Source organism: Oryctolagus cuniculus, chromosome 1 (genome assembly GCF_051225735.1).
Source record: "Oryctolagus cuniculus isolate XC-2025 breed Fujian yellow rabbit chromosome 1, ASM5122573v1, whole genome shotgun sequence".
NCBI lineage: Eukaryota > Metazoa > Chordata > Mammalia > Lagomorpha > Leporidae > Oryctolagus > Oryctolagus cuniculus.
Genome location: NC_142867.1, coordinates 143,555,997 through 143,567,974, shown reverse-complemented (window position 1 = coordinate 143,567,974; position 11,978 = coordinate 143,555,997). Strand labels below are relative to the sequence as shown.

The following is an 11,978-nucleotide window of genomic DNA, read 5'->3' as shown; positions in this document are numbered from 1 at the left end:
AGGCAGAGAGAAAAATACTGAGACCTTCGATCCACTGGTTCATCTCCCAGATGCTGGCAACAGCCAGATTGGGCCAGGCCAGAGCCAGGAGCCTAGACCTCCACCCATATTCTCCCATCTAGGTGGCAAGGACCCAACCTACTAGAGCCATCATCTCCTGGCTCCTAGGGTTGGAAGCTGGACTCAGAAGCAGAGCCCCGACTCCCAGATAAGACGTGAGCGTCGCAAGTGACTGTGTCCAATGCCATCACCAGCAACACTTTTTAAAGCCACAGAAAAAGGTAAATTGTGAATGCAAGACCAATTATTTCTGCAAGATTAAAATCCATGTGGGTGGGGCTATGGAGCCAACTGAAGTTAAAGCTGGCTTAAGTCAGTTCTAAATCAGAACTTCTAATAGGAAGAACCAATTTGACAACCCTATTACCCGTAACACACTAGGCAAACAAAGACTTAATGGCAGAATAGTAGATGTTTGCTTAATAAAATGAAATATTTCCCTTCTTCTAATTCTTCCTTTATGATAGACAGCAACCACAGGGATCTTTGAGGGACTTAATTCACTTTTTTGTTTGTTTGTTTGTTTCTGTAAGTAATCAATGAGTCCTCTAAAATCCCCCTTGGGCATTCAGGCTTTACTTTCAAAACAGAGTCAGCAAGGGAGAGGAGTGTTGGGAATCCTAAGAGGCAGTCTTGCCCATATGCATTTTCCCTTTGTACCTGAGCGTATCACTCTGTTTCGGGCTGCTACTCACAGGGTACCACAGAGAAAAGAAGAGTATTCAGCTCACAGCTCTGGAGGCTGAAGGTCTAACCAACATGGTGGTGGCTGTGGCGAGAGTCCTCCTGGCTGTGTCACTGCACAGTGGATGAGGGCACTGTAGGAGAACAAGCAGCAAACATCTCAGGGTCAGACAGGAAGCCAGCCCAGGGTCAGGGAGGAAGCCGGCACACAGAAAGGGCTGGTAACCACCTCCCTCCCACCAGACGAGACCGCTGAAAGGTTCTGGCACCTCTCAATATTGCCACACTGGTGACAAACCTCCAACCCATGAACTTGGAGTTGGGGGTGGGGGGCAAACCTATTTGAATCATTGCGCAGGCTATGTTAGCCGCCCCCACCATGCACTGACAGCTCACTGGAAACCACACGTGCATGACAAAAGCTAATGTTGATTTATAGAGTGGAAGCTAAAAGGACCTTTTTTCAATTTTCTTATTGCAATTTTTAATGAGTTTTTAACATATGCAATGTAATTTGTAAATACAATTCTCAGAACATAACAATGTCCCCTCTCTCCCTCCCCCCTTCCCCCTCCACCCTCCTCTCTTCTTCCTTTCTTCACTTTTTTAGTTTTTAAGATAACGTATTTTAAATTTATATTACAGCAAAAGGGCTTTATATTTTGCCAAATAAGAAGTTTACCAAGTAAGAAGCAAGAAGTTCCTAGTTTAGTGGGAATAGAGACAATGGCTATAAATAATAATTTGAAAAAAATGCTTTTTGTTGTTGCTGTCGTCTGGACACAATAGGATCAAGGACAATGGAGATCTGGAATTTCGTGTTTCTTCGTGAAAAAGACATCACCCCTCCCATCAGTCCAGCTCAGAAATTAGCACTGTGTGCGTAATCACAGGCTTTTTTAAAGGCGTCCACGTATTTCCACCCTTTTTTAGCAATGCTGCTTAACTATTTATTTGAATGGCAGATGGACAGAAACAGACATCTCCCATCTGCTGGATCGTTCCCAAATACCTGGAACAGCTGGAATGGGCCACACTCTAGTCTCGGGTTAGGGGCTCCATCCAGGTCTCCCCCAGGGGTGGCAAGCACCCAGCTCCTGGAGCTATGAATGCTGCCTCCCTGGATCTGCACTGGCAGAAAGCTGAAGGCAGGGACCTGAGCTGGGTCGCCACGCCAGGTGCTCTGGTATGGCACGTGAGCACCCTGAGCAGAGTCTGAGCTGCAAGGTGAAAGGCCTGCCCTTGTTCTTCAGTTCTGGTACAGTGTGTGTTTTAAAGGAAACTAAATATCTGTAGATACCCTCAGGGCTATAAGCTTCGGGATCTGGGGAAAATGAGAAAGAGGTGGAGACTCATGACCACAGTTAGTTTTGCTCCATTTGCAATGCTAATTGCCCAGCAGGATTCTCAAGGAAGGTGGGGCTGGCGCCTTGGCTCACTTGGTTAATCCTCCACCTGTGGCGCCAGCTTCCCATATGGGTGCTGGGTTCTAGTCCCGGTTGCTCCTCTTCCAGTCCAGCTCCCTGCTGTGGCCCGGGAGGGCAGTGGAGGATGGCCCAGGTACTTGGGCCCTGCACCCACATGGGAGACCAGGAGGAAGTGCCTGGCTCCTGGCTTCGGATCAGTGCAGTTCTGGCCCATTTGGAGAGTGAACCAGCAGATGGACGATCTCTCTCTCTCTCTCTCTCTCTGTAACTCTGTTTCTCAAATTTTTTAAAAAATCTTTAAAAAAAAAAGATTGGTGCAGAACAGCATATTGTTTAAAAAAATAAATTTATGGAGTTTGTGGTTCTTCAAAGATAGATTCCTGAGGCTCTAGTCAGGCCCTTAAGAAGATGTCTTCAAGCCCCCACTCAACATCCAATTGTTTGCACTTGGAAGTGGCAATCTGGGGAGGAAAACTAGGTCCGTGGTCCCTGCCAAGATCAGATAATTTTATGTTCATAAGAAAGTGGAAACTTTGAGATGGAAGCAATTGTGAGGGTTATAACTATTCAGTCTCCTGGTGTAGACAAGACTGTTGTCACAGCATGCTGTAGCATCAAGATCTTTGCAAAAGACATTTATGTATGCCACACAACACTTCAGATGCCGAAGTGCCTATGAGTCCCAGTGCATGCTATCTTATTACAAAGTCCTTTGAAAGGAAAATGTGGGGGAGCATTTGTCCTAGTCCTTAAGACACCCACTTCCCACGGGGCAGTGCCAGGGCCAAAGCTCCTGACTCCAGCTTCCTGCCAATGCAGGCTCTGGGAAGCAGCGCTGATGGCTCCAGTAGTTGGTCTCCTGGCACCAACATGGGAGACCTGGACTGAGTTCCCAGTTCATGGCTTCAGCCTCATGCTCTTTGGGGCATTTGGAGAGCGAACCAATAGACTGCTGTCCTCTCCCTCCTCCACCCCCCTGCCTCTCAAACAAAGGCAAACGTTTCACAAAATCCCCACATTGCTATGACTATTTCCTATAAATTTACTCTGTGACACAATGGTCCTTCAAAAAGTTCATGGACAATGTATAATCTGGAAAAAAAATGCAAACATTTCAAAAAAACATTTCAAGAAGATAAACTTATCGTTCAATGTCATTTTTCTGTAAACCTTTTAAAGTCCCCTGCTGGAGAACACCACAAGTTAAGAAGTTCAAAATAAACCATGGGCCACATGGATATCTTCCAAGTAAGCTTCACAATCTGTTTCTTACAATTAAAACAGAGCTTATTGCCCTAAAAACTCCGATTACTTCTATTCAGGTGCTCAGGCAAGATCTAGGAATACACTTGTTCATTTCTTTAGCAAAGCGACAGACAGTGCACCCATGACTGCACCTCTGTTCATCCAAACTCACAAATGGGAACAGTGACGTCTGCATTGCAAAATAACCGCGGGTTACTTAGGCTCACCTGTGTTCCAAAATACACTGAATATCTTGAAAAACCTCATGCTATCAAACACCCAGCAATGCCAGCTCACTGAGAAGAAATATACCTTAAATATGTGTTGATGTTAAACCTAACCACAATAAGGGACCAAAATTGAAGAGTTAGATAAAAATGAGAATAGAGGTTGGTCACTTTGGTTATCCTGAGGCCATAGCAAGGTCTTAATGTTAATGCCTCCCAAGACCAGGTATCCAGCACTTGAACCTACGCGAGTCAGAATTGGATCTAATAGACAAACAGCTGGGACCCTCAAAGAACCAGACCCTTAGGGAAACTGTGGACCAGGGAGAAAAAAAACACACATGAACAAACCAACAAAAAAGGAATCAAGGAACATTTCTGTCCCTTCCTGGATTCTGATTTGAGAGAAAGAAAGTATTTTGTGAAATGTTTAGCCACAAATCCACACTTAGGCAAGTTTTATATTCATTCTTACACTACCAGCATTGCATCAGAAATTCCAAATCAAACATGGGCCCCAGTTGCCAACCAGAAAACCCTCAACACAGGCACACAAGAGGGACTAAATAAACAAGAAACACAGACAGAACAAAAAAAAAGAACCACATAATCGAAAAACATTGATTCAGTCCTTTAAAATTTCAGGCAATAGAATTGTTAAAAATGAACTAATATATGATTAAAGTAATTAAAACAAAATGATGGGATAAATATAAAACAACTACATCAAATAGTGTTGCCCAAGTCAGCTTGAAATAGAATCAGTTAGAACTTACTGAAAGAAAAGTAATAACTCAGTGGACAGCTGGTGGATCAATGACCAAATTGTGGCAAATCCATATAATGGAATACTACTCAACAATTAACAATAATAAAATAAAGCAGGAGCAAGCATTTGGTCTAGCAGTTTAGACTCTGGTTAAGACACCGTGACGTCACTTCAAAGTGCCTAGATTCCAATATCACTTCCCACTCTTGACTCCAGCTTCTTGCTAATGCAGATCCTAGAGGGTAATGGGGATGGCTCAAGTAATTGGATTCTTGTCATCCACTGAGACACCAGAATTGAGATCCTGCCTTCCAGCATTTGTCCCAGCCAGGCTGTAGCAGGCATCTGGGGAGAGAACCTGCATATGGGAGTTATCTTTCTCTCTCTCTCTCTCTCTCTCTCTCTCTCTCTCTCTGTCGCTCTCTCTCTCTTTCTTAAATTGTCTTTTGCTTTCACTTTTTATCCTAAAATTTAGATCCAAAGGAATTCCTAAATTATCTTTTCCTTTCACTTTTCCATGAAGTTTTGCAGCACCCCCATGCAGGCAACAATGTGAATAAACCTCAAAAACATTATACTAAGTGAAAGAAAGCAGAGACAAAGATTCCATTCAGATCCCAATTGTGTAAAATATCCATAAGAGATACATCTATAGAGACAGAAATAGATTTGTGTTTGCCTACAGCTAGAGGTGAAAATGAAGGCTGGTGCCACAGCTCACTAGGCTAATCCTCCACCTGTGGCACCGGCACCCTGGGTTCTAGTCCCGGTTGGGGTGCCGGTTCTGTCCCGGTTGCTCCTCTTCCAGTCCAGCTCTCTGCTGTGGCCCGGGAAGGCAGTGGAGGATGGCCCAGGTGCTTGGGCCCTGTTCCCACATGGGAAACCAGGAGAAAGTGCCTGGCTCCTGGCTTCAGATCAGCGCAACGCGCCAGCTGTAGCGGCCATTTGGGGGGTGAACCAACGGAAGGAAGACCTTTCTCTCTGTCTCTCTCTCTCTCACTGTCTAACTCTGCCTTAAAAAAAAAAAAAAGGAAAAGAAAATGAGATTTAACTATAAGTGAACACAAGCCATTCAAGAGGGAGATAAGAATGTTTCAAAATTAGATTATGAGAATGGTTATGAAATTGGATAAATTTACTAAAAATCATGAAACTATATATTGAAAATGGCTGAATGTATAAATGATCTCTCACAGGGTTTAAAAAAAAACTCAATGGGTAAATTAGATTAGACACTGTCGAAATGGAATATAAATCCAAAGAAATTACATGATGCAGAGTAAACTGAGATGGGAAGTATGCAAATTAAGGAGAGTTGGGAGGAAGTATGAGAAGGTCCAATATACATCTCACAGGAGTCCCAGAGAGAGAGAGAGAAGAGATATGGGGTGGAAATTTTCTTCAAAGAAATGAAGGCTGAGAATTTTCTAGAATGATGAAAGAATGTCATAGGTTAACTAAATAGAAATCCACACATAGATATGTCATGGTGAAACTACAGAATCAACGGCAAAGAGAATTGTTTAAAAGCCCAGGAGAAAGTGCTTACCATATAGAAGCTAAGGAGCAAACAAGTTTTGTCACGAATGACAGTAGACTAAACTGGAGCTTAAAACAAAATTAAGGGGTCCTGTGCTGTGGTGCAGGAGGTTAATCCTCCACCAGCGGTGCCAACATCCTATATGGGCGCTGGTTCTAGTCCCGGCTGCTCCTCTTCCAATCCAGCTCCCTGCTATGGCCTGGGAAGACAGTAGAAGATGGCTCAAGTCCTTGGGCCCCTGCACCCACATGGGAGACCTGGAGGAAGCTCTTGGCTCCTAACTTCGGATCAGCCCATCTCCGGCCATTGCCACCATTTGGGGAGTGAACCAGCAGAGGGAAGACCTCTCTTTCTGTCTCTCCCTCTCACTGTCTGTAACTCTACCTCTCAAATAAATAAAATAAAAAATATTTAGCCGGCGCCATGGCTCAATAGGCTAATCCTCCACCTTGCGGCGCCGGCACACTGGGTTCTAGTCCCGGTCGGGGCGCCGGATTCTGTCCCGGTTGCCCCTCTCCCAGGCCAGCCCTCTGCTATGGCCAGGGAGTGCAGTGGAGGATGGCCCAGGTGCTTGGGCCCTGCACCCCATGGGAGACCAGGAAAAAGCACCTGGATCCTGGCTCCTGCCATTGGATCAGCGCGGTGCGCCGGCTGCAGCGGCGGCCATTGGAGGGTGAACCAACGGCAAAGGAAGACCTTTCTCTCTCTGTCTCTCTCTCTGTCCACTCTGCCTATCAAAAATAAAAAAAAAAATATTTTTAAAAATTAAGGCTTAGAGAGATGGATTTGTGGAGAAGGGCTTTATAATCATAAGTGTGGAAGTAAAACTTACGCAAACCTCAAAAAGTCAAAATGAATAATGTCAAGGCTGCAGGTACCTGATGTCCTGGTTGAAGCAAAGAGTATATGCGGGAAATTTGTAGGAGACAAGTTTAGGGTGGCAAAGTCACACTAGATTATAATGGATATTGAAAGGCGTTCTAAAGACTTAGACTGAAAAGCATTCCCTGGTTAGTCCCTAATGGATCTCTTTTGAAATCCAGTAGATGCCAATTCTACAGTAACTAGAGAAAACCTGTGACTATGAAACTGAAACAATTTCTGAAAGTTACAGTGTATTTTCCATCCTATTTTCTGATCTTAAAGCTGAATCTAGATCTAGAACAAAAGAGGGAGCTCCAGGTAACTGTTGGGATTTATTCTTGTTCAACCAGGTAGACTATGGAGACTGCCCCAGCCCTCCCTGTGTATTTTTGTAAGACCCCTATTAATTTAACAGGCCTGGGAAAAGGGTGAGTCATTAAGGTGGAAAAATATTTTGGCTGCAGCTTTGGAGAAAGGTGAAATGCATTAACCCTACCATGAGTCATCAGCACCTGGGTTGGCTTGGAAAGAACAAACACCTTAACCCCTATGGTTGCTGAGATCTCCGAGCCCCGAGACCTGGGACCTTCGTGTCTGGCTTGGGGGCCACCTAATGCAGGTTTTGTTCCTCCAGATGGGGCCTGAAATACCTCGCTTCCAGTAGGCTGCCAGGCAGAGTGGGTCTGCCACCTCCCAGAGCTTGGCTGAGATGCAGCTGCAGCCCACCTGGCCTCACGCAGCCGCTCCAGTTCTTGGTGAAGGAGGGGCTAGCCGCTGGTGCCAAGGAGGCCCCCATACAGTCACATTTTAGAAATCACGCACAGCCAGGTAAATTCCAGGAAAACTGCATTGGTCGTAAAATAATGTGGAATTTGCTTCTCTGAATGCTGACTCCTGGATCATTTGAAGCAAACCCCGACCACTCATTAGTGGCTTTAAAAATGAGCAGAATGAACCATTTCTCCATTATATAATTTTTGCAAAAGCAATCCCAGTTCCTTTACCTCATTAAAAAAAAAAAAAAAAAAAAAAAAAAAAAAGGAAACCTTCTCAAACATTACATCCAGGTACCCTAGTAGTGATGTCAACATTTACAGAGAGACTAATGGCCTCTGATTAGTTGTTGGAAGGGGTTTGAATGCCTACCAATGTGCATCTGTGAACAAACTCCTGTTGATTTGTCATGGTCCTCAGAGAACAGCTGCAAGCTGCCCAGAAAAGCCACATGGCCTGGGCAACGGAGGCAACCAGCGAGCACTGCACAGACCTGAATCTGAATCTGACTCTGGTCACTTAACAGCAGGTGAGCTTGGTCAAGTTACTGGAGTCTCCACTTTCTTGTGCTTTCCGCTACCACTTCTCCATGATGTGAAGAAACTTCTAATCAAATGGGAAAGAAGGAAGAAACTTGGGACAAACACTCAGCCTGCATCATCACCTCTCCTGAACTATGAGTGTGAAGGGACAGAATTCCTGCAGGTAGCTAACGTATCTCCAAAGGGAGAAGATGTCAGGAGCTTCAATAGAATAGGAGCACATTTGTGCTGGTGTGAGAGCAGCATGTTTAGCAAAAACTCTCTCCCCCATCGGCTGGTGCCGCGGCTCACTAGGCTAATCCTCCGCCTTGAGGTGCCAGCACACCGGGTTCTAGTCCCGGTCGGGGCGCCAGATTCTGTCCCGGTTGCCCCTCTTCCAGGCCAGCTCTCTGCTGTGGCCCGGGAGTGCAGTGGAGGATGGCCCAAGTCCTTGGGCCCTGCACCCCATGGGAGACCAGGAGAAGCACCTGGCTCCTGCCATCAGATCAGCACGGTGCGCCGGCCGCAGCGCGCCAGCCGCGGCGGCCATTGGAGAGTGAACCAACGGCAAAGGAAGACCTTTCTCTCTGTCTCTCTCTCTCACTGTCCACTCTGCCTGTCAAAAAAATAAATAAATAAACACTCTCTCCCCTTTCGGGGAAGCCTGGACAGGTGCTGGAAACCTGCAGCAACACCGACAGCCCAACACAGGAACCTTGACAATTGTCAGATGCAGGTAGTCAGCTGGTGCTCAGATGGCCTAAAAATAAGTGCCCAGCATAGTCATCCCCAAAACACAGCTCTGCACAGGATACACAGCCAAAGGCAGACTACTGGGGAGGGGAGCCTTCAAAGCCCTTCCATACAGAACCAGGTTTTGCGATTCCCCGAATTGCCTCACCTCTGACCCAGAGAGAACCCTGACAGTCTCCCATCAAAAGAACCTGCTGACCACATTCACTTCTCCCTCCCAGACCCAGAAGGCCTCCGTGCTTCTCAACTTACCCTGCACATGAGCAAAACCCCAAAACGGAAGCCTCTCCACCCCTGAGTCATTTGCCATCAAATTCGCATCTCATTCTGAGAAACTCAGGATTAGCTAGAGGTTGGCAAACTAAAGATCAACTGTATCAAGTAGATATATAAAGACAGCTTTGGAAAAATGGCCAAAGCCTTCCTAGACTATATGGATAGGAGACTAGTGTCTTTCACCCTTTAGAGTTATTTTTAAAATACTAAAAACATTTCCACCTTACAATTCATGATGTCCTCCAATCAGCATTTGAGGTAATCACCCCAGATTATCAGAGCCACCTTAAAAACATTGTGTTGTTTCTGTTTTCATTTTCTTCCATTTCCTGCCTAAACTATACAAAAAATGCTTTTTTTACAGGCAGAGTTAGACAGAGAGAGAGAGAGAGAGAGAGGTCTTCCTTTGCCGTTGGTTCACCCTCCAAATGGCTGCTATGGCCGGTGCACTGCATTGATCCAAAGCCAGGAGCCAGGTGCTTCCTCCTGGTCTCCCATACGGGTGCAGGGCCCAAGTACCTGGGCCATCCTCCACTGCCCTCCCAGCCCACAGCAGAGAGCTGGACTGGAAGAGGAGCAACCGGGACAGAACCAGTGCCCCGACCGGGACTAGAACCTGGAGTGCCGGTGCCGCAGGCGGAGGATTAGCCAAGTGAGTCGCAGTGCCGGCCAAAAAACACTTTTGAGTCAGTAAGGGCAGTTGGAATTAAAAGTGGGGAAATAGATAAAGCTTCTCAATTGAAAGTTGAATAGCAATGACAATAACATAAAGCTACTTTAAGCATTTTCCAAAAAAAGACAGGTTTTTTTTAAATAAAGTGAAAACTAAACACATTCTCAGTGAGCTTGATGCAAGTTTTGACTTGCTGAGATTTCCCAATTCTGAACTGTTTTCGAGTCTTTCTTGAGAAATGATTCAAGGATGGTGACTCTGCTGTGATCTCCCTCTGTGTTTTGATGTGTGTCCTAAGACAGGTCTCTCAGAAAAGGAATACCATCCGTGCAAAGGGAATGTGTTGTTCTCTGTTTCCCTTTGTCTCCTCCACACTCTTAAGGATCAACATTGTTTCAGTTCTTATTAAACCATCAGCACAGCTTAAGAACTTTCCAGCAATTCATGTGACCTTCTCAGTCTACAGCAGAGCCAAGAGCAGTGAAGTGAGAATCTCAAGGTCACACATTTCCGGCCAGAGGCTGACCCGTGTCTAGGCTGTCCTCTGGCCATTATGATCTTCTTGGATCAGCTCTGGCTTAATCTGGCACCTCAAGAGAGCTCTCATTCTAGCAATTGTTGAGAGAGACCAGAAGACACACCAAGCACTTTGGATGCCTCTTGTGAGTCACCGTGGAACCCTCGTGAACAGTAGGAATCTCAGAAGCAGGGGAAGCCCCACTACACGGTCAGGCAAATTTGGCTGCAGCTGACCCAGGAGAAGCAGAAGTGAGGAGCACTGCATTCAGAAAGCAGCCCCCCCCCCCCTCCCTGGGCTGATTTTAACTCCAACATCAGTGAGGACAGAGTAAGATGTCTCCAGTCTGGCTCCAGAAGACCAGCGTTGACCCTGGCCCAGACCCACCCTGGTGATGCTGAGTCAGACGGTCGAGAACCACACACTGAGAACCAGTGCCCCAAACTGACAGCTCCAGAAAGACATAGAAAACATTTGTCTCTGTCACCATCCTGCCCTTTGCCCAGTGCGTATGCTGGTCAATGTTTGTTCATTGACTTATTTGATTTGAAATAAATGTGTTTATTTATTTATTTTAAAAAGACAGAGTGGTTCACCCCCTAAATGCATACAGCATCAGGGAGATGGCTAGTCCAGACCTCAGCCAGGAACCAGGGACTCAGTCAAGGTCTCCCACGTGAATGGCAGGGGTCCAAGTACTTGAGCCGCCACCCACTGCCTCATGGGGGTATGCATTAGTAAGAAACTAGAATCCGGAGCATGGCCAAAACTTGTACCCAGACGCTCTGCTGTGGGAAGTGGGCATCCCAAGTGGGAACTTAACTGCTATTTCGAATGCTCACTCTCCACATTTAGAAGAATAAAGAAGATATGAATGCCAATCAACATCTGGATGGAACCCTGATCATAAGTACCAAAATAATACGCAACTTTGCCATGGAAGCACTTGTGATTCTTCTAAGCATTCCACACACCATGGCCCCCCTGAGGCATGGCGGTCTGCTCCACGAGTCCATCCAGTGAAAACAGGGCCCACAGTGAGTGGCACAAGCATCCTTCTTCTTTCTCCAATTAGCAAATCCCTTAACACGATGCTTTTCCAACCCAAACACTTCCTAAGTCGTCCCCCACTTATTTCTGCACAGTACTTATTAAGCATGTTTAGTAGTTAGTTGTGTAGTGTGGGCCACAAACTCCAGTACATAGGAAGGGGACAAAAATCAAAGCAAGGCCTGGCCACAGCTCGTGTGATTCAACTTTTAGGGAGGTGGGGGCTGTTGTAGAAGTCAAATTCACTGAGAAAGCAAACAGTGGTGGTTTCCAGGGACTGGTGGCAGAGAGAATGGGCGGGCTAAGGATGACGGGTGCGGGGTTTCAGTTTGGGGTGATGCAAAGGCTCTGGAGCTGCATGTGGTGCCTGTGAGTATGTTTGCTGTCACTGAGTCCTATTCCCTAAAAGGAGTGAAATGGTCAAGAAGTGGGGGGATGGAGGGGGAGAGAGAGAGAGAGAGAGGAAGAAAGAGAGAAAGAAGGGAGGGAGGGAGGGAAGAAAAGCTCCCATGTTCCTGGAGCTTACAGGCCACAGAATGAGGTGCGCGTTGGCCACAGCATCCCAGTATGTATGGACAGGATGTTACCATTTATTTTA

General features: G+C 46.1%; 1 long non-coding RNA gene across 1 annotated transcript in view; it reads right to left on the bottom strand.

Moving 5' to 3' along the window:
* Positions 1-735: 735 nt before the first annotated feature.
* The window catches only part of LOC127482824 (uncharacterized), a 98,212-nt gene continuing 86,969 nt past the window's right edge, over positions 736-11,978 (bottom strand). The window contains exon 3 of the long non-coding RNA XR_016223101.1: positions 736-878. This is a non-coding gene — a long non-coding RNA (uncharacterized LOC127482824). The remainder of the gene's footprint in view (positions 879-11,978) is intronic.